This window comes from Balaenoptera borealis (assembly GCF_965194805.1).
Source record: "Balaenoptera borealis genome assembly, chromosome: 6".
Classification (NCBI taxonomy): domain Eukaryota; kingdom Metazoa; phylum Chordata; class Mammalia; order Artiodactyla; family Balaenopteridae; genus Balaenoptera; species Balaenoptera borealis.
The window spans coordinates 75926662-75948833 of record NC_138863.1 but is presented as its reverse complement, the minus strand read 5'-3'; the positions used below and the strand labels follow the sequence as shown (position 1 = coordinate 75948833).

At 34.2% G+C, this 22172-nt stretch overlaps 1 long non-coding RNA gene across 1 annotated transcript in view; it reads left to right on the top strand.

Moving 5' to 3' along the window:
- Window positions 1–7952, top strand: part of LOC309630472 — an 85026-nt gene extending 77074 nt beyond the window's left edge. Inside the window, exon 2 of the long non-coding RNA XR_014245687.1 lies at window positions 3862–7952. This is a non-coding gene — a long non-coding RNA (uncharacterized lncRNA). The remainder of the gene's footprint in view (window positions 1–3861) is intronic.
- The last annotated feature ends 14220 nt before the right edge of the window (window positions 7953–22172 follow it).

Genomic DNA, 22172 nt, shown 5'->3' with positions numbered 1-22172 from the left:
TCTGGTGATGAGTGTTTTTCTACCTCCCAGGACAAGGAGGACATATTTCACATGGGAGATTTATTTTCTACTTTCAGGGAGACAAGAGAGAAGGGTCAAAGCATCCCTCTGGCATCAGCCATTTAAGTAACTTTATTATTTTTTTAGTCTTTTAATAAAATTATTTTATTTTTTAATTGAAGTACAGTTGATATATAATATATAAGTTTCAGTACAGTATAGTGATTTACAATTTTTAAAGGTTGTATTCCATTTATAGTTATTACAAAATAATTGCTATACTCCCCGTGTTATACAATATATTCTTGTAGCTTATTTTATTTATACCTAATAGTTTGTACCTCTTAATCCCCTGCCCCTATATAGACCCTTGCCCCTTCCCCACTGGTAACCACTAGTTTGTTTTCTATATATGTGAGTCTGCTTCTTTTTTGATATATCTACTAGTTTATTATATTTTTAGATTCCACATATAGGTGATGTCATACAATGTTTGTCTTTCATCTGTCTGAGTTATTTCTCTTAGCATAATGCCCTCCAAGTCCATCCATGTTGCCATAAATGGCAAAATTTCATTCTTTTCTATGGCTGAGTAGTACTACATTGTATGTATATACCATATCTTTTTTATTTTTTAAATCACAAACACTTTCAATACTAGAGACTTTTCTGGAATATATGGCCTTACTGGCATGGCTGCTTGCACTGTGAGCTGGGTCTGCTACAGGATCCATTCTAAGCCTGCAGTGTATCTCTTCTAGGTGTGGGATGTGTTATCTCCAGGACCCAAAGAGCTCACCTGGTGCTGTGCTTCCTTCATTGTGGTAAGGCATGCAAGATGCAACCATTCATCTTTGACTTTGGAGAGGATATACTAACTAGAATGCTTCTGATTGCTGGACCCCTAAAATTTGCTGATGCGGCTGGTGCCTGCATCTTCATAGGGTTTATTTTCCACCCTGTAAAACATATGTGTCTTAACACGGTCCACAGTGTACTAGTCACCTATTTCTTGTCTTGTCTAATCAGCATGATCTCACCAGCATAATAGATCTGTGAGATGGCAAGTAGTCTAGACTTCTTCAGACAACAAGAGAGTAGAAGAGTTAAAATAAACATGAGGAAAACCTATAAATGAATGATTATGTCTATTCTGTATGAATGTGAATTGTTTCTGATACCCTTTTATAATTGGAAAGGAAAAGAGTTCACTTGTCTGAATTGGATCTACTACTTGGTTAAGCCTGCAGTATGCTACAGTAATTCTCCAAGAAAGATCCACCCTGTTTCTTCAAGGGCCAAACAGGAGATTTAATTAGAGGTATGATAATGACCATCATGCTTTCATCCTTATGGGTCCTTAATGGTGTCACTAAACCCTACCATCCCCATCCCCCAGAATATGATACTGCTTTTTGTTTCTATCTTGGCTAGCAGAGGAGAAGTTTCAGAGGTTTCCACTTGGCCTGCCCTATCATGTGTCTTAATAACTCTTACCCTATAGACAAGAGAACCTGAGAAGTTCCACAGTCTTACTAATATTGTCTAGCATTCCTCAGAACCATAGCATATAAGACTTTTCTCATTTCCCATGACTCTTATAAAGAGTAGTAGGAAGAAGATTGAAGCAAGATCTACTTTCAGAATTCCTCTTGTGTAGTTAAGCTTCCAGATGTCATAATGAAGTTTAACCTTTCCTCCTCTTATAATCAAGTTATCTATTGGGGAAAAACAGGGAGCCAAAAGGGTAGTAGCTTATAGTTGTTATTGTTGTTGTTGGCTTTTCTTTTGCCACAAATACTAGTCATTAGAGTCTGTTCAGTCACCTGATCTTGGTCGTGTGTCCTGGTCCTCTCTAGAATATATTAGCCTTTTCCTAAGCATCTTTTGGTGAATCATTCATTTTCTCCCATAGGACCTGTCTTTGTTATGCTGAGATCTGACTGTAGTTATCAGTTTGAGGATTTAAACGTTACCTTGTGAAGCATCTGCCTAAAATGAGATATTTGCTTAGTCTCCAGGAAATGGATGATCTTATCTCCTCTATAACAGGGAAAGCTGCTGGCTGCTTCCATACCAAAGGGTACAGGGGAATCTAGGAATTCAAGGATTTTATATGTATCTCCCTAAACATTCCCATGACATTCTTAGGATTACACTTCTTTCCTATCAAGGCCCTAACTAAAGTTAGGTGCAGACTAAAGCATAGGACAGGAATCAGCTAACATTTTTTGTAAAGAACCAAATAATAAATATTTTCAATTTTGCAGGCCATATGGTCTCTGTTGTAACTATTCAACTCTACTATTGTAGAGTGAAAATAACCAAAAAAATACTAAACAAATGCAAACAGATGCATTTCAATACAACTTTATTTAAGGAAACAGGTCATGAGCTGTATTTGATACATGGCCATAATTTTGGACCCCTTGCATATGATTCTTGCTAGAATAATGAATACAAATTTCTTTGTATTTTTTAATGATTAAATTTTGAGCTTTATTACCAGTACAATCTCCTTCTAGAGAGAGGAAATGAGAGTCTCTATATAGACTCCCATAGAGGCTTTCTATCTCTTACAGCATGGCCTGAGTTGATAGGTCACTAATCTAAACCTCTCTTTCTCCTTCTTCAAGATGTCTTTGGTGTTTAACAAAATCCAACCCTATCTCTAATTATTATAATTATTATTGCCATCATATCTTTCAAATGCTAGAATAATTTCTTAAGATATATACCTTATTCCAGCACTCTGCAAGTGAAGAAAGTTTGAGCATTCATGATGCTTCATCAAGCTAGGATTCCACTAACAACAGGTTCCTTCTTGCCTTCGGAATGAAGAGTGATCCAATTCCAGATTTTCAACCAGAGTGCTTACTAAGTTCTCCCAGAAGCATTCAAGTTCATTCAACGACTCCCATCCCTTATTGTTGGTTTTGGGCATTAACACCTTCCCTCCCAAACCCTCCAGGCAGCTCCTGGCTCTGGCTGAACATTATTTTATGAACAGAGAACACTCTCAGGCAGGAAGATGCAGGAAGCTATTGGAGCATCTGGGAACTGTCTGCTGATAACATCCAGGTGGACTGAGTTGATATCTGCAGGGACTGACAGGGTCTCTTACAGACTTTAAGTGGAGTGATTTGGGGAAACCACTGCATGGAGGTATCATCTGAGTTGTCACTGATCCATAGAAACATAAAGAAAGAACAATAAAATAATCTTAAAAGAATATTTTATCATCATTTAATTTTTAATTATACAAAATAAATAGCAAATAAATTAAAATGCCATGGTTTGGGGTGAGTAGTTACGGTATTAACTGCTTTCGTGTAGATATCTTGGAAATCTAGTCAGGGTCAATGCCCTCCATTCAATGACCACCAGGAACACATCTGTATTTGAACAAGTTGGACATATTACTTAATGCTGTGAGGGAGAAGGCACAGCATGGAAAAGCATAGTTCATCTCAACAAGAGGGTGTTGGTAAGGACTTACGACAGGATCTGGCCCTGTGTTTGGTTAAGTTTGGGGAATATTTAAAGAAGCAGGCTTTGCTGTTGATGAGATGCTTTTGGGAAGCAGGGGTAATATATACTATGTCTGAATATCTTAATAAATCTTATCTAGGAGGACGGAAGACCAGACCAGGACGGAAACCGCAGTTGGCAGTTTTAAAGAAGTGGCAGTCATTCACTTAGCAGGGAGGGAGGAATATCTGGTACTTTGAAGCTAGGACAACGTTCATGTGTTATCTGTGTTCAGACATGACTATGGAGTGTTTTTGTCTTGATCCACCAGCCCCTAGAGAACGGCCTTGTCTGATGTTGATACTCTGTGATGTTGTTTATGTTTAATAGAAAACACCACGCCTCTCAGTACCCAGCTAGGTCATATCAATCCCAAGGCCCAGCTGATAGCAAGAGATTCTGGATGTCAGTGGATGCTTTGCTCTCTCTCAAGGGCACAAACATCGTGGTACAGATCAAAAACAGCTCTTTCAGAGTCCATTGCATTTCATGAAATCACATAAATTTTATGGAACAAAAATCATTTACAAGTGAGTATGTATTATAAATTTAAATTATTTGGATGAAAATTGGTAAATTATCCATGTATGCATTCCTAAGTGATTTCAGTTTATGATATTATTATTTTGCATTTTTAGAAAAATCCATGTATCTAGATTTATGTAAAATTATGATATTTACTTAACGCTTTCTTTAATTTTTTAGCATGATATATGTGCTTATATTCACTAGAATTTTTATGCTAGATAATTTTTAAAAGCTTTTACTTACTACTTCCCCTATAGCCCACTTATTTGTTTACAATATATATTGCTGAATTTCAGAAAAATTATTTATCCAAAATTTTTCAGAATTACCAATCTGGATACATTTTTCTGCTGCAGATTGAAGGAGCCTTCTAGAAAGTGTCTTTACTCTTGGTTCCAAAAGAGGAGAATCAATCTTATTATGAAAATTAAAATACTGCTGCATAGAAAGTAGTTTCTCACCATCTGATACTTACCTTTACTTTCAAAATAATAGATTATTTTAGCAAATTAACAGTTGCCTTTTTCTTATTCTATACCATCAAAATGTAAAGAAAAAGAAAACTTCTATTTATTTATGTATTTATTTATTTAAAAATATTCTAACCAGAAAATGAGGCCCTTAAGAACATAGAATTATTTTCTTCCTATACTTGAGTTTTAGAAGAAATTATTGACAAGTTATAATTTTTATTCTCCAAAGTTCAAATTTCTAAATGAGAGTTGATTAGAAACATAACAAATTATAAGTCCTGAATCATCAAATAAAGGATTAGTTTCTCTTTATTTTATTTACTAAATCTATTAAATACATAAGTACATTTTTGAAACATTTTAAATTTGAAATATATTTAGGAAAAAATCTGGAAAACATTCTTTTACAGACAGTTCAAACTAATAGGATTAACCAATTCCTCAATGATCCCAGTCACTTGAGATTTGACCCTACCATAGAAGAGCCAAGTCCAAGGTACAGGCTAAAAAAATAGGAAGGTGAATAGAAATCATCTATCAATTTTCTATGCTAGGTCATACTAGAGTACCACTCAGGGGAAAACTGCCTCAATATTTGTCATCAACCAGTTGATATTCATAAATATTTTATATAAATACTTTGCATCCCATCTATTAATTTTCTAGACAAATGAGGAAGGTGCATATCTGTGTGTTACTTTTGGGACAACTGTCTGGTGCTTTCCCTTTGCACTGGCTACTAAACTCAACCAGCCTTAGTAATTACCCAGGCAATGCCCCTTCTCCATCTGTCACAATAATCAGATTCAGTGCACAATAGAGATTTATTGTGAATAAAAAATAATGGTAAACAACTAACAGGAAATGTATTATAGATTATATAGAAGTATAGTTTACTGTTTCACTTAAAAATGATCAATAACAACACACAGTTGAAATGACCCTGTAAATCGCATTCTTGAGTGACCAGATGAAAAATCTTGCTCTATAGAAACCTATGCTCTCTATAAATTACAAAAGAAGTTAAAGATCTTCGTTTTACGTAAAGTTCTGGGATTAGAGGATCCTTGAAAATCCATTCTAGGTCTATCATTCCATAATTCTAACATTAAAAAATATACACTTTCGAGGAGAGAGGTTTATAAGAAGAATTCACGTCTCAGAGATGCTGCCTCCTGACAATTTTGTATACACAAATCATCACCTACTGCACAGTGGGAAGTCTTGAAGCCATGGGACAAACTTGAGAGCACAGACTTAATCCCAAATATTCTAGGAAGAATTTAGCAGGTGATTCTCCACTTTACACCCCTGAGGGATAGGGAAGACATATGTCACAACCTTCAAGCTCCTCTCAGTATAGGGAACATATTTTAGCAATTTTATTCTAGAAGTTGGTATAATTACAATTTTCAGCCTTTTTGTTGTGCTTTATAAATAGATCAGGGTAAGAGCATCATCATGTAGTTAAAAGTGATTAGCGAGATTTCTTATAATAAAATTTTGTTACCCCAACTTGACTGATTTCTCTTATTTGAGTTTCATTCTATGGTACATGGAATTTCTTTCTTTGAGAGTTTTTCTATAATCAAAAAATCTAAAAAACATGTTAAGTTGGATGAAACATTCTATGTCACCAATAATATTAATTCCAAATTATTATTTTCACTTTATTCCAAGTTTCTTCCATAATTTAAACATTTCCAAATAAATGTTTCTGATGGTAGCAATTAAAAGCAAAATAACTGATCTCAGGATATCCTTATTTACTTCTAAGAAAAGTTTTGTTTGAGCCAATATATGACATTCAGGAAGTTCATATTTTTTAAAGAAAACTTTATCAATATAAAAATGGAAGATCATCGTATTATATTTTAACTTAATACTAACTTCACAATGTTTTAAGTAAAATTATTTATGTATATATATCTTCCACTCATTAATATATGGTACATTTTTATTTTAGGTTCTACATCATCCTTCATGAGGAGTCATTAGACAAACCCAAAATAAAGGACATTCAACAAAATAATCGTCCTGGACTCTTTAAGAATATCGAGGTTATAAAAGACCGAGAAATGCTCCAGATTAAAAGAGCCCAAAGATTCATGAAAACTAAAAGCAATATGAGATCATGGATTAGATCCTAAACAGAGGGGAAAAAATGGCAATAAGGGCATTATTGAGAAAACTGGCAAAATTTTATCACAAACTATATAGATTAGATAACAGTATTATATCAATATCAGTTCTATAACAGATTTCCTGATTTACATAATTAAGTTTGTGTAAAAGAATGTCTTTATTTTTAGGAGACATGTGGAAGTATGTAGAAGTAAATTACCAGGATATCTACAACTTACCCTCAATGGTTAAAAAAATTTGATAAAAAAATATAAGGCAAATGTTAACAATTGATGCACTTGAGTAAATGGCATATAGGAGTCCTTTTTAGTATTTTTTCATTTTTGGTAAGTTTGAATTTATGATAAATTTACAAAAAAGGAATATCATTATATCCATAAAATAAATTATATTAATTTTAGATAAATATAGAGATTTAGTTTATTTACATATCAATGTATGTTTCAGGATCCTTGTAAATATTTTTCCTTTAAAGGACAGTCTTTAATCTATATCTCTATGCTGTAAGTAAACATAGATCCACTTCCATTTTAGAATGTTCAAACATCAGAAAATTTGTGACATAAGAGCAAAATAATGATGACAATCCTTATAAATTTAAGGCAGACCAAATTCTTTGGCTCTCCGAAGGATGAAACTCTAAGGTATTAAAATCAATTCTCATTAACTTCTTTATCAAACTAAAGGGGATATGGATCAAATCTTACAAGTTGTATCATCTTGATTAGAGCTCCTCTCAGTGGCTTTATTTAGAATTTCACATTATATATATATGGATAAAGACACACACACATATATATTTATGGTCCCACAAATATTTAACTTTACAAGTAGGAAGAAGATTTATTTCAATACTCTGAAAGATATCAAAGTGCAACTACTTAAGTTTCTTTTCCAAAAATGCTGAAAACAGGCTACTTAGTACAAAATATACAAATGCTTCCATTTAATCCAACATGACCACAGACGTTTCACATCAGAGATATAAAAATAAAACTTTTCATTGTTTTAAAGATAGAACTGTCATTGAAAGAGTAAAGTTGGACTGTAAAAGTTAATGAAGAAATATAGTTATACATTATTGCTTGTATTTTCTTCCTGTGTTTTCAAAGGAAGTATGTATTTAAGGGGCTGAAGTGAAAGTATTGATACAACTCATAACAACATATGCTTGTTTTCTCTTATTTCGGTAATTGATGTGAAACTAAATTTCTTATGTGTTAGCCACTCAAAAACACACAAGATAGCAATGCCAATAAAAATGTATGGAAAGATGCTGAGTTTATATTTTGAATATACAAATCTTATGTTCGAGTCAGAGAGTTTTTGACTATTTGATTTGAAATCCAGAGGAAGGTGAAGCCAAAAACGAAACAATGACACAGAATTAAATAGGATTTGAAATTTTCTCGTTTGGTAGTAGACATTTTGTGTGTGTGTGTGTGTGTGTGTGTGTGTGTGTGTGTGTGTGTGTGTGTGTTGGGGCTGGAGGTGTGCAGGCGGGGATTGGCCCAGCTTTCCTTTCTTCCCTTGGGAACAGTTTTCCCTTTCTTAGGGCGAATTATTTGAAAACCCAGCTTCTACATGTGTTTTAAATGAAAGATGGCATTGCCCTGCTTTCCTGGGCACAGTGAGTGGTAGCCGTCTGACTCAGTGTGACAGACAGCCTCCAAGTCGTCCCCCTTGATTCTCACCTCCTGGTTTCCACAGCCCAACATATTATACCAGAGTTGGTCTGCATTACCAATACAACATGCTGAAGTGATCGCACGCTACTTCCAAGATTAAATTAGGAGAGTCACTGTGAGTCTCATCTTGGTCCTCCCTTCACTCTCTCTCTCTCTTCCTCTCGCATTATTTGCTCAAGCAGAAGTCAGCTGCCATGTTTTGAGCAGCCCTATGATAATATTGCAAGGTAAGAAACAGAAGATCCATTTTGCAATGTCATTCCTGAATGCCACCTCCACGGTATCAGTATAAAGCATACGTTCACTTTTTTTGCTTAACGAAATCACACCTATTGAAATACTACTCGTTATTTTCCAAGCTCAGATCAAATGTCATCTCCATATTGAAGCCTACTTGAAGCTGTGGACATATATGGCTTAAGAATGGTGCTAATCTCTTTGATATTCTCATCACTATAGTGGACTTGTGGCAGGACTGGGGTATTATTTGATCATCTTAACTTTCACATCATGTTCAGATACCAAACGGAACCTAAGAGAGGAAGGGAGGTAATAAAAGGGAGTATTATTAAATTGTTTGCACATTCCCTATTTTTATTTCACTTTTTCTATCCATTCATACAAATGAATATATTTAAGTCTATTTCAATGCATAAACCTACTAATATGGTTATTTTGACAAAAAGCAACTAGTTATTTGCTAGTTTATTTGCTATAAAATGAAGTCTTCCTCACAATGACATTTCTGGGCACTGGGTGTATGCTACCAGTCTGGGTGGACATTCTTTTCCATTTTCACCTGCAGAAATCACATACGTTGAAACCTACCTCTCTTTCCAGCCTTAGCTTAAGTGCCACCTAGAATGTGAAGTCCCCTGAATCCATAATAACGAGACAGATCACTTTGCTTCAAGTTTGACACTTTGTTTTGTGTTATAATGAGTTCTATACCTGCATGCCTTCCCTATTTATGCGCTCCTTGAAGTCAGGAACAATCATTGTCCTCTTCATGAGTCGTATTAACAGGTAGCTAAATAAAAGTGACTTTTTATAAGAATTTCTAATGTCGGTAAAGAATTGATAGAACTAAAATGTCACCATGTTATAACCCCATCCACACTGAATTAATAAGCATTAATTAAACATTAACCATCAACATTAAAAATGGGGAAATGACCATTTTATTTCTCCTGTAATCTTGCCCAACAGACCTTTAGTCATGACAAAGGATAAAACCTGAGTCTCATTTAACCTCTGGATCCAGTTGCTAATTTTCAGAAAATACAAAAGATGAAAAATCATATTGAAATCCACTCTGAGTGTGTAGCCAGCAAAATCAAGACTGTGCAAAATTCTCTAGGTCAAATAGCTGAATCCTTCAAAAATAAATTGTAAGACATGAAAGAAGGAGATGAGGGATACATTGAATAAAAATTTTTTTAATATTAATTTTTAAAATGAACATGATTGAGCTATATTTTCTAAGAATTCACATTTGTATAATAAAACAACTTTTTAAAACAAGAAAATAATTACTATAAAAATGATAATAGTTGTTTATGGAAAGAAGGAAGGACTCATGGATATTTAGAAATGCTTCTGGAGTGGTTGGTAATAATCTGTTTCATGAGCTCGTAGTTACTTGTCTTACAATAATTCTTTAAGTTATACATTTGTTTTGTGGATTTTTCTGTCTGGGATTCATTTTATAATAATACAATTTTTACAAAAAAGAAAAAAGAACATCCATATATAAGAGATACATGCACACAGAACCCATCTCTTTCATCAAAAGTTAATTTAAAATTAAACTGTAATATTACAAATTAAATTATTGAACTGTCTACAAATGAAGGACTAAGATGAATTTTGAAATTACTTTACTTGCATCATTTTGGAGAAAAATGAAAACTAAACATTCTGAGGTTGATGGAATTAAAGCTGCTTCTTCCAGTTCTAACAGCATATTTCTGGGGGATTTGTTTCGCTAGTCTTTTGTTACAAAATTCATAATGTAGTATTCAGTATATTAATCACTAGTACACAGCTTTTCAGGGAAAAATAGGTATAGTTTTATAATTCTCTTGTATTTGCTTATGTAATATGTGTTTTAATTATATTTATTGAAATGAAATTTTGTGTCTGTTGCATCTAATAACAAAATGTTATACTTGTATTTCATATCACATGATTTTTTTAATTTCACTTTTCTAGTAATCCATTTTTACTGTATTTTAAGAGACTATTGCTCTGCAATGAATTGGAAATTAGAAAGCCTAGTCCGTCATCATAGATACTTTGAGAAGTACTGCCTTTCAACACTTTTAACTTAATTCATAGTGAATATATTTTTAAATTCAACCCACCAGATCTCATTGCTCAGTATTGCCTCTAAAATCTCAAAGTGTCCATACAGTTACATTTTCATTTTTATTATGCAAATGTACTTCACTGTTAAGTATATTAGAGTATACTTATCTAATATAATTCAATGGAATTTAGTTTAGTTCTACTAAATTCCTGCCATGTGAAACATACTGAACTAGGCAATGAAGGACAAAATGAATTATTAATAATTTGTCCCAAGGTTTAAGTAGCTTAACACTCCAATATGAAGAATAAAAAAAGTATACAAATTACTATTATATAAGTACAAATAGGATGTATTTTCCTACATTTTACCATGTAGGAAGAAATCGTATTTTGTTCAAGATATCAGGAAAAAAAATTTAACTGAAGAGGACTTTGAAAGACATTGATGGGGAGAAAACTGTTGAAAAGAACATGAGGAAAATACTTTAATATTTAATGGAGTACTTGCTTTAATAGAAACAGAGACTTAATATAAAATAACATTTGAAAGATACATTATGGAGGACTTTAAATCCTAGGGCTAAATAACTTATTTATTCTTTCAAAAATCAATTGTATTGTTAAGCAAGTTTATGTCACAGGCTATACGCTAGAAAACTGGGGGTGAGGAAGGGAGGGAGGAAAGATGAGATTAAAATCACAGAGGTAAATTACCCAAAAAATAGTGTTGAAAGATAATTACAGTCATGGTGATAAATTCTATTATACAGGGAATCATAAGTGTATGAGTATAAAGATGAAAAAAATATTCTGCTGGAAGCTTTGATTTGGGTGTTGGAGAATGAATAAGGGAAAATTAGACAAAGAATTTTTAAAAAGTATTATAGGCCAAGGGGAGATCATTCATTTATTCAACCATATAGTTACCTTTTTTTTTTTTTAATTACTTTATTTATTTATTTTTATTTTTGGCTGTGTTGGGTCTTCGTTTCTGTGCGAGGGCTTTCTCTAGTTGTGGCAGGCGGGGGCCACTCTTCATTGCGGTGCACGGGCCTCTCACTATCGCGGCCTCTCTTGTTGCGGAGCACAGGCTCCAGACGCGCAGGCTCAGTAGTTGTAGCTCACGGGCCTAGTTGCTCCGCGGCATGTGAGATCTTCCCAGACCAGGGCTTGAACCCGTGTTCCCTGCATTGGCAGGTAGATTCTCAACCACTGCGCCACCAGGGAAGCCCCAGTTACCATTTTTTGAACTCCTACTAACTGTTAGATGTTTGACACTTACCTCTTTACATATAAATGGGAATATACAGGATAAAATTTTTTGTGCCTGACTTCCTTTACTTAATATGATGTTTATGAAACTCATCTATGTTATGGTATATAGAGCTGCAGTTTATTTGTTTCCACTGATGGATGGTATTCTTTCATACGAATATACCACAATGTATTTATATATTCTACCACTGTTGGTCCTTTGGAGGTATGACTGATGCTGCAATGATAAACATTCTTGTAATGCCTTTTGTTACACATTTGCATGAGTTTCTGTTGGGTATAAACATGGGAGTGTAATTCCTGGATCAAAATTTGTGCATGGTGAAAGTTGACATTATAAGACTGTTTCCCAAACTCATATTAACTGATGCTCCTACCAGCATCAGTGGAGAGTTCTCACTGTTCCAACACCTTGCTGATATTTAGTACTGCCATTCTGCTTAATTTAAACCACTTTGACATGTGAATACTAAAATGTCATGGTGGTTTTATTTGCATTTCTCTGATTACTAATATGTGTGGGCATTGTTTATATGATTATTAACTATTTGGATTTCTTCATGGATTTGTGAAGTGGCTTTTCAAGTAATGCCATTCTTGGAAAGGGAAAAGTCTAGTGAGGAACAGATTTGACACTATGAGAAATATAATGAGATTTCTTTGAAAGACCCTAGTTTGAGTTACTAGATGTCCAGCAGAGTGTTGAATCAAAACTTGAGAGAAAAGGCAGAAATGATGCCTAAATCTTTGCGAAGATGGGGAAGAAAACGTCAACAACACAAGTGGAGAGAAGTTAGAACAGAAATATTATTTTGCATAGAGATAAGAACAAGGAACATACCACAGACAGATTCTGTGATAGAAAAATTATTAATGAGAGGTGGAATCAAGATGGCAGAGTAGGAAGATCCTGAGCTCACCTCCTCCCACGGACACATGAAAACTACATCCAGAACAACTCTCTGAGAATGACCTGAACACTAGCAGAACAGCTCTTCTACAATTCAAGACATATAGAAAAAAACACATTGAGATGGGTAGGAGGGGCAGAGACATAATCTAGTCTAGACCCACACCCCCAGCAGGTGATCCACAAGTGGAAGGGATATCACAAATTCAGAGGACCTCCTTAAGGAGTAAGGATTGGGCCCTACATTGGGCACTCCAGTCCTGGGGACCAGCAATGGTAAGATAAGTCTCCCCCCTCAACTGGTTTTGAAAACCAGTGGGGATTATGAATGAGAGGATAGGAGGTCTGTAAGAAATCAAGACTGCACTCTTAAAGTGCTTGTGAACAAACTCTAAGTCCTAGCAGAGAGGCAGCAGATTGAATAGTTCCTGGCACTCTAGATGGCCTGCTAAGACAATTGCAGCATGCCCCCCTTCCCCCACACACATACAATTCTGCTCCAGCCCCCTGCACCAAGGTGGTGTCCCTGGTGCACCTCAGGAGAAGTCCCTGCCCATGATGGGCTCCAGCCCTCTCTTCAAGGCAGCAGTTCCCAGTGCACCTCAGGAAACTCCTGGCCCACACCTGCTTTAGCTCCAGCACCCCAGCCAAAGCAACTGGGCAGTTGCAGTCTGTATAGGGAAACTCCTAACAAGGACATGCCTTTAAGACCAGGAGAGGTAACTGTTTTGACTAATTCATGGACACAAATACAGAAAGTCAAACTAAATGAGAAGGTAGAGGAATATATGTTCCAAATGAAAAAAAAATTAAAAAAAGATAAAAGCACAGAAAAATATCTAATGAAATAAAGGTAAGTTACCCGAAAGAATTCAAGGCAATGATCAAAAAAATGCTAACTGAACTCAGAAGAATGGAGAAACACAGTGGGAGTTTCAACAAAGAATTAGAAAATATTAAAAAAAAAATCAAAGCTGAAGAATATAATAACTGAAATGAAAAATACACTAGATGGAATCAACAGCAGATTAGACAATACAAAAGAACATATAAATAACCTGGACTTAAAGAGGATGAAATGCTTCCAAACTTATTCTACAAGACCAACATTACCCTCATACCAAAACCAGACAAAAGCACTACAAAAAAGAAAATTACAGGCTAATATCCATGATGAACATAGATATAAAAACCTCAACAAATTACTACTAAACCAAATTTTAAAATACATTAAAAGGATCATACACCATGATCAAGTGGGATTAATTCCAGGGATGCAAGGATGTTTCAGTAATTAGAAATCAATCCATGTGATACATCATATTAACAAAACAAAGGATATAAATCACATGATTAGCTCAATAGATGCAGAAAAAGCATTTGACAAAATTCAGTATCCATTCATGATAAAAGATTGTCAACAGAGTAGGCATAGAGGTAACATACCTCAGCATAATAAAGGCCATATATGATAAACCCACAGATAGCATCATAGTCAATAGTGAAAAGCTGAAAGCTTTTCCTCTAAGATCAGGAAAAGATAAGGATGTCCACACTCATGACTTTTATTCAAATAGTATTGGAAGTTCTAGCCACAGCAATCAGACAAAAAGGGAAACAAATTGTATCCAAATTAGAATGGAAGACATTAAATTCTCAATTTTTGCAGTGGACATGATACTATATATATATATGTGTATATACATATATGTATACATATATATGTATATACACATATATATATACACAACCCTAAAGACTCCACCAAAAAAGATTAGAACTAATAAATTAATTTAGTAAAGTTACAAAATACAAAATTAATGTGCAGAAATCTGTTGCATTTCTATACACTAATAATGAACTATTAGAAAGAGAAATCAGGAAAATAATCTCACTTAAAATTGCATCAAAATGAGTAAAATACCTAGTGATAAATTCAACCGAGATGAAAGACCTGTACTCTGAAAGCTACAAAACATTGATAAAAGAAATTGAACATGACACAAACAAATGGAAAGATATACTATGTTTATGGATCAGAAGAAATAATATTGTTAAAATGTCTATACTACCCAAAGCAATCTATAGATTCAATGCACTCCCTATCAAAATACCCATGGCATTTTTTACAGAACTAGAACAAATCTGAAGTTTGTATGGAATCACAAAAGACTCTGAATAGCCAAAGCAATCTTGAGGAAGGAGAACAGAGCTAGAAGTATCATGCTCTCTGACTTCAAACTCTACTACAAAGCAAACAAAAACACTATGGTACTGGCACCAAAGCAGTCACATAGATCAATGGAACCAAATAGAGAGCCCCAAAATAAACCCATGCATATATGAGTTCAATTAATCTATAACAAAGAAAGCAAGAATATACAGTGGGGAAAATGCAGCTTCTTCAATAAATCGTATTGGAAAAACTGGACAGCCACATATAAAAGAAAAAACTAGACCATTTTCTCACGCCTTGTAAAAAATAAATTCAAAATGGATTAAAGACTTAAATGTAAGATCTGACACCATAAAATTTCTAGAAAAAAACAGGCAGTATGTTCTTTGACATTGGTCTTAGCAATATATTTTTAGATGTGTCACCTCATGCAATACAAACAAAAACAAAAATAAATGGGACTACATCAAACTAAAAAGTCTCTGTATAGTGAAGGGAACCATCAACAAAACATAAAAGTAACCTACTGAATGGGAGAAGTTATTTGCAAATAATATGTTTAATAGGGGGTTAATATCCAAAATATATAAAGAACTCATACAAATCAATAGCACAAAAAATAAACAATTTGATTTAAAAAGGAACAGGGGACCTGAACTGGGATTTCCAAGAAGACATACAGATGACCAATAGATGCATGAAAAGATGCTCAACATTGCTAATCATCAGGGAAATGCGAATCAAAATCACAGTGAGATATCACCTCAGAGCCATGAATGGTTATGATTAAAAAGATAAGAACTATTAAGTGTTGGAGAGTATGTAGAGAAAAGGGAACCTTCATGCACTGTTGGTGAGAATTTAAATTGATACAACCACTGTGAAAAACAATAGGGAAGTTCCTCAAAAAACTAAAAGTAGAACTACCATATAATCCAGCAATTCCACTTCCTATTTATCTCAAGAAAATGAAAACACTAATTTGAAAAGATACAGGCACCTCATTGTTTATTGCAGCATTATTTATGATAGCCAAGATATGGAAGCAAACTTAGTGTCCATTGATGGATGAATGGATAAAGAAGATGTGATATATATGCATATGTATAAAAATTTCCAGTCATTATGCACACCTAAAACTAATATAATATTGTAAGAATTGTATATTCTTGCTTTGTTTGTTATAGATTAATTGAACCCATACATGCATGGGTTTATTTCTGAGCTCTCTATTCTGTTCCATTGATCTATGTGTCTGTTTTTGTGCCAATACCATACTGTTTCTATACTTCAATTTTTTAAAAAAAGAAAACTTATTGATAGAGTTAACATCAAATGACCTCTGTCTTATCAGAGAGGAAATTGTTGTGGCCTCAGCTAGTGCTGAAGTGTTTCTAGTGTTCTCCAAAACCTGCATAAACAAAATCTCTTCTCTGTTACTATATCTGTCAGAGGAAACTCAATTTCTTCTAGGTTTCTTTTTCTGAAATCTTGTAGTTCTGAGTCTCTTTCGATTACTATAAATCTAATCCTTCTCAAGGCAGAATCTCTCTACTCAGCTGCTTGTATCTGCCAGTTCCTAGATCTCTGTCAACAGCTCTATGACCTGTAAGGTTCCTGGAGCATCAAACTATTAAATAATTTCCTCCAGTGAAATAATTCTTTCCAACACAGACTGTGGAATTGCCCTATATTCAATTGCTTTTTTCATAGATTCTATGTAGTCAAACTCTTGCAAAGTCTCTCAAGCTTTAACCAGTATCCTGCAAAAGTCATTGTAAAAATGAACAATGTTAATCTTAAATTAATGAATATCTCACTTTTAGTGATATCACCTTAATCTGTTCCCCAATTACAATAAAACAGTTGATTGTAGTCCAGACAACCTCTCAAGGAAAAATATATAACTTGGAACACTCAGTTCTCTCTAAATTCCAAGTGACTCCTCGAATTTAGACTTATTGCAAACTTTTACGTATATCTGAAATAGCTGTAGGGATTTCTCTTCTCTCTGCTTTTTTCCCTCCCTCCAAACAATGTTAGGATGCAAAATTGAATTTTAAAAAAAGAGTAAGATGAAAAAATATGTATAAAACATAAAAAAGTATGTAAGCTTATGGACAAAGACCAAAAAAATATATAAAACATTTCAATTTATTTCAAGGGTAGAGTTATAAGTGAATGTTTTCTTTTGTGTACTTAGACCCCATATTAATGTACCAAAAAGTGTATAATAAAAATATATTACCTGATTTAGACCCAAGCTGGGATTTAGCTTCAATATTTTAGGTTTAGAAATATAAGATTAGGGTCACTTTTTAAAGTGGGAGACATCAAGGTGAAACTTTATTTTGGGGGACTATGTTCAGTCATCATCATCACCCCATATACCAATATAGAACTCTGGGGGAAAAGAATCTAACATCATTATCTAATTTGATAAAACCATGTTTTATTTCTGCCACCTAGTTCTTCTTGCTTTAATAATTCTACTATAGTGGATTTTTTTGTATATATAGTGGATTTTAGTTTGCCAATATAGGGAAAATAAGGAAGCACATGTTTATCCTAAATCAAATATTCCATTGGTGTATAAAACTGACTTGTGGCCTAGTGTGTGTTTCAGTGTTAATGCGGACATTTACTATAAATACAGCTTAATCCTTTCTTATTTTTTGATTTCAAAAGTAATACAAATTGAAGGTGTAATATTTTTTCCTACCTCACAAATGCATTATCTTTTCACACACTGGGGTTCATCAAATACTTTGTAGTTTTCTGTTTTGAAATATAAATGCCGTAACTGGGAATATACTATATCTTGTGGATGAGGCTTACATGCAAACACCAGAATAATCTCTTTTAGAATTAGTTAGTAGATAAGATGAACTCGTGACTATTATTTTTAAGGAAACTAATTCTTTTTTAATAGACCAATGTTTAAAATCATTTTACAAAGTCTTTGGATGAGAATTCTGTCATTCAAAATCTAAACTGTCACAGCCAACTCTTTTCATGTTTGTGCCTTTCCTTTCCTTTTTCTTCTTTACATTCCATTTATTTTACTGTTTTAAAAAAAGGTAACATTTGCTTCTGATATTGTTTTGGTACAAAACAATTTGGAAATACACACACCTAGTAGAATGGCCAAAATTTGGAACACTGACAACACCAAATGCTGACAGAGATGTAGAGCAACAGAAGCTCATTTATTGCCAGTGACAATGCAAAATAGTACAGCCATTTTTGAAGACAGTTTGGTGGTTTCTTAGAAAACTAAACATACTCTTACCACATGATCCAGCAATTGCACTCCTTGGTATTTATCAATAGGAATTGAAATTTTATGTTGACCCAAACACCTTCACAGAGATGCTTATAGCTGCTTCTTTGTAACTGTCAAAACTTGGAAGCAACAAAAATATCCTTCTAGTAGGTGTTGGATAAATATACTCTACTATATCCAGACAATGGAATATTAGTCAGCACCAAAAAGATTTCTTTATTAACTAATCAACTAAAGGTTGCTTTATCAACTAATGAAATGTATGGAGGAAGCTTAAATATATATTACTAAGTGAAAGAAGTCAATCAGCAAACTCTACACATTGTATGATTCTAACTATGTGACATTCTGGAAAAGGCAAAATTATAGTGATGCTGAAAAGAGGAGCAGTTGCCAGAGTTCAGAGTTGGGAGATGAAGATGAATTGGCAAAGCATGGAGGACATTTTAGTGTCAAAAAAATACTCTTTATAATGTCTGTCATAATGATGGATACATGTCATTATACATGTGTCCAAACCTGTAGAATGTACAACACCAAGAGTAAATTCTCATGTAAACTATGGACTTTGGGTGATAATGATGTATCAGTGTGGGCTCATCAATTGTAACAAGTGTACCATAATCATGGGGGGCGTGGATAATGGGGGAGGCTAGGCATGTGTGGGGCAAAGGGGAATATGAGAAATTTCTATACCTTCCCTTCAATTTGGCTGTGAACCTAAAACTTCTCTAACGAAGTCAATAAAAAATGAACTATGAACAGTTTATTTCCCTCAGGTATTTTGTGTACAATTTGAACAGTTATTTATGTTCTAATTGTTGTATACTATAAGAATTTTTACAGAATAATACAAAATATTCACATTACTAGTCTTTTATAAAGAGTATTTTCTCCTGCTGTTCCATGATTCTATGATTAATTTATTCTGCTCTTTTAAGGAACTGTTCCAAATGGCTTGCTGTGTTTTTCTGGAATAGAGGAAGGAAAGAAAGCTAAAGACTACAAAAGATTAGATGACTACCTCCCAAGGGATGAAGTCAGACTTCTTTTTTCATGTGATACTTGATCCTTTAATAACTCTGTCACGATGGATTCTTAATTGGGTGTCCCTGAGTGAGAGGTTCTGACTGATTTCTGCTAAAAATACTGGGTATATTTTGTACATATCCACTGATGACTTTTCTCAGTGCTATCATCAGAGTTCATGCACACATTCTTGGAAGTGAAAAATCAAATTTCTTCTGTGCATATAAATGATAATTCAGCTGGTTGATTGTAGCAGAATGAGGGAACTTGTAAAAATCCATATGACAGCACAGGCAAGGAGTGAGTGCTGACATCTGAGAATAAAATATAAAGAAAGAGCTCAACTTCAAATCTGAAAAAACTGATGAAAGCACATTAAACCTTAAAATCCATGGTTCAAAAACTACAAGAAACTGCATAGTATATTAGAATGAATTGTTTTCAGTAGTTGAAGAAAAACGAATTAAAGTATTGATAAATAAATTTATTAAGAATACAGTGGTTAAACCCAAGGTCCAAGTAGAAATTTTCCAAAATAACATTGTTCTTCAAGGTATAGATATTCAACCCAAGTATTCTTCATTCTGTAAATAGTATCACAATCCAAACAATTGTTCTAGCCCAAACACTAGACATCGTCCTGGATTTCTCTTTCAGTATATAATCCAAAAGCTTATTTTATCTGTATTATTTCCAAAATATGTATCAGATATTTCCTTTTAATTTTACCTGGTATTACATTTTTCCAAACCAGCATCTTCCGTCATCTCAACTACTGCACTAGCATCTATGAGAAAGACTGTTAGATCCACCACCTCCAAGACCTATTCTCAGTTTAGAGGAGTTGCCTTACCACAACCTGTTTTTTATGACACCTATCAGATAATTCTCACTAAATTGAGGATGAGGTGAATGGACCATGCACAGGAACCAGTAAATAGAAAAGCCTAAACCTAAGAATTAAGAACTATGTTGAAATAAGCCCTTTTCTTCTTGATGCTAGTACATGAAAAGAAGTGGAAGCATATAGATCAAAAGCCCAGTAAGATTTTGGAAAAATTCTATTGCTAAAGAAATCACATGTCTGACCTGTGAAAGTCTATGTCTGTGTAACGTTAAACCCTCTCCTGTTTATCCAAAACGGCACTAGCAGGAAGAGTCAGCAAAGTGTTGTAGACACCAAGAGCATACTCCATGATGTGTTACAGATATTGTCACAGAAAATAATGTACAAGGAAGTTTCTTCCTGAGAGCAAACTGGGAACCATGAGACATAATTTTAAAAGTTCCTTTTCCATGCATCTAAGGAACTTACTCTAATCTCAGGGCTGAGAGTTCAGCCTGAGTTTCTGCACAGCAGGTTTTTAATTTTTTTTTAATATACTTATGTATTTAATTATTTATCTTCATGATTTCTGGGATAATGCAGCAGCATTATTCAGTCTTTTTTTTAAAACATGTTTATTGGAGTATAATTGCTTTACAATGGTGTGTTAGTTTCTGCTTTATAACAAAGTGAATCAGTTATACACATACATATATCCCCATATCTCTTCCCTCTTATGTCTTCCTCCCTCCCACCCTCCCTATCCCACCCTTCTAGTAGGTCACAAAGCACTGAGCTGATCTCCCTGTGCTATGCGACTGCTTCCCACTAGCTATCTATTTTACATTTGGTAGTGTATATATGGACATATATACACTACCACTCTCTCACTTTTTCCCAGCTTACCCTTCCCCCTCCCCATATCCTCAAGTCCATTCTCTAGTAGGTCTGCGTCTTTACTCCCATCTTGCCCCTAGGTTCTTCATGACCTTTTTTTTTTTTTTTTTTAGATTCTATATATATGTGTTAGCATATGGTATTTGTTTTTCTCTTTCTGATTTACTTCACTCTGACAGACTCTAGGTCCATCCACCTCACTACAAATGACTCAATTTCATTTCTTTTTATGGCTGAGTAATATTCCATTGTATATATGTGCCACATCTTCTTTATCCATTCATCTGTCGATGGACATTTAGGGTGCTTCCATGTCCTGGCTATTGTAAATAGAGCTGCAATGAACATTTTGGTACATGACTCTTTTTGAATTATGGTTTTCTCAGGGTATATGCCCAGTAGTGGGATTGCTGGGTCGTATGGTAGTTCTATTTGTATTTTTTAAGGAACCTCCATACTGCTCTCCATAGTGGCTGTATCAATTTACATTCCCACCAACAGTGCAAGAGGGTTCCCTTTCCTCCACACCCTCTCCAGCATTTATTGTTTCTAGATTTTTTGATGATGGCCATTCTGACCGGTGTGAGATGATACCTCATTGTAGTTTTGATTTGCATTTCTCTAATGATTAGTGATGTTGAGCATCTTTTCATGTGTTTGTTGGCAATCTGTACGTATTCTTTGGAGAAAGCTTTATTCGGGTCTTCCACCCATTTTTGGATTGGGTTGTTTGTTTTCTTGATACTGAGCTGTATGAGCTGCTTGTATATTTTGGAGATTAATCCTTTGTCAGTTGCTTCATTTGCAAATATTTTCTCCTATTCTGAGGGTTGTCTTTTCTTCTTGTTTGTGGTTTCCTTGGCTGTGCAAGAGCTTTTAAGTTTCATTAGGTCCCATTTGTTTATTTTTGTTTTTATTTCCATTTCTCTAGGAGGTGGGTCAAAAAGGATCTTGCTGTGATTTATGTCATAGAGTGTTCTGCCTAAGTTTTCCTCTAAGAGTTTGATAGTGTCTGGCCTGAAATTTAGGTCTTTAATACATTTTGAGTTTATTTTTGTGTATGGTGTTAGGGAGTGTTCTAATTTCATTCTTTTA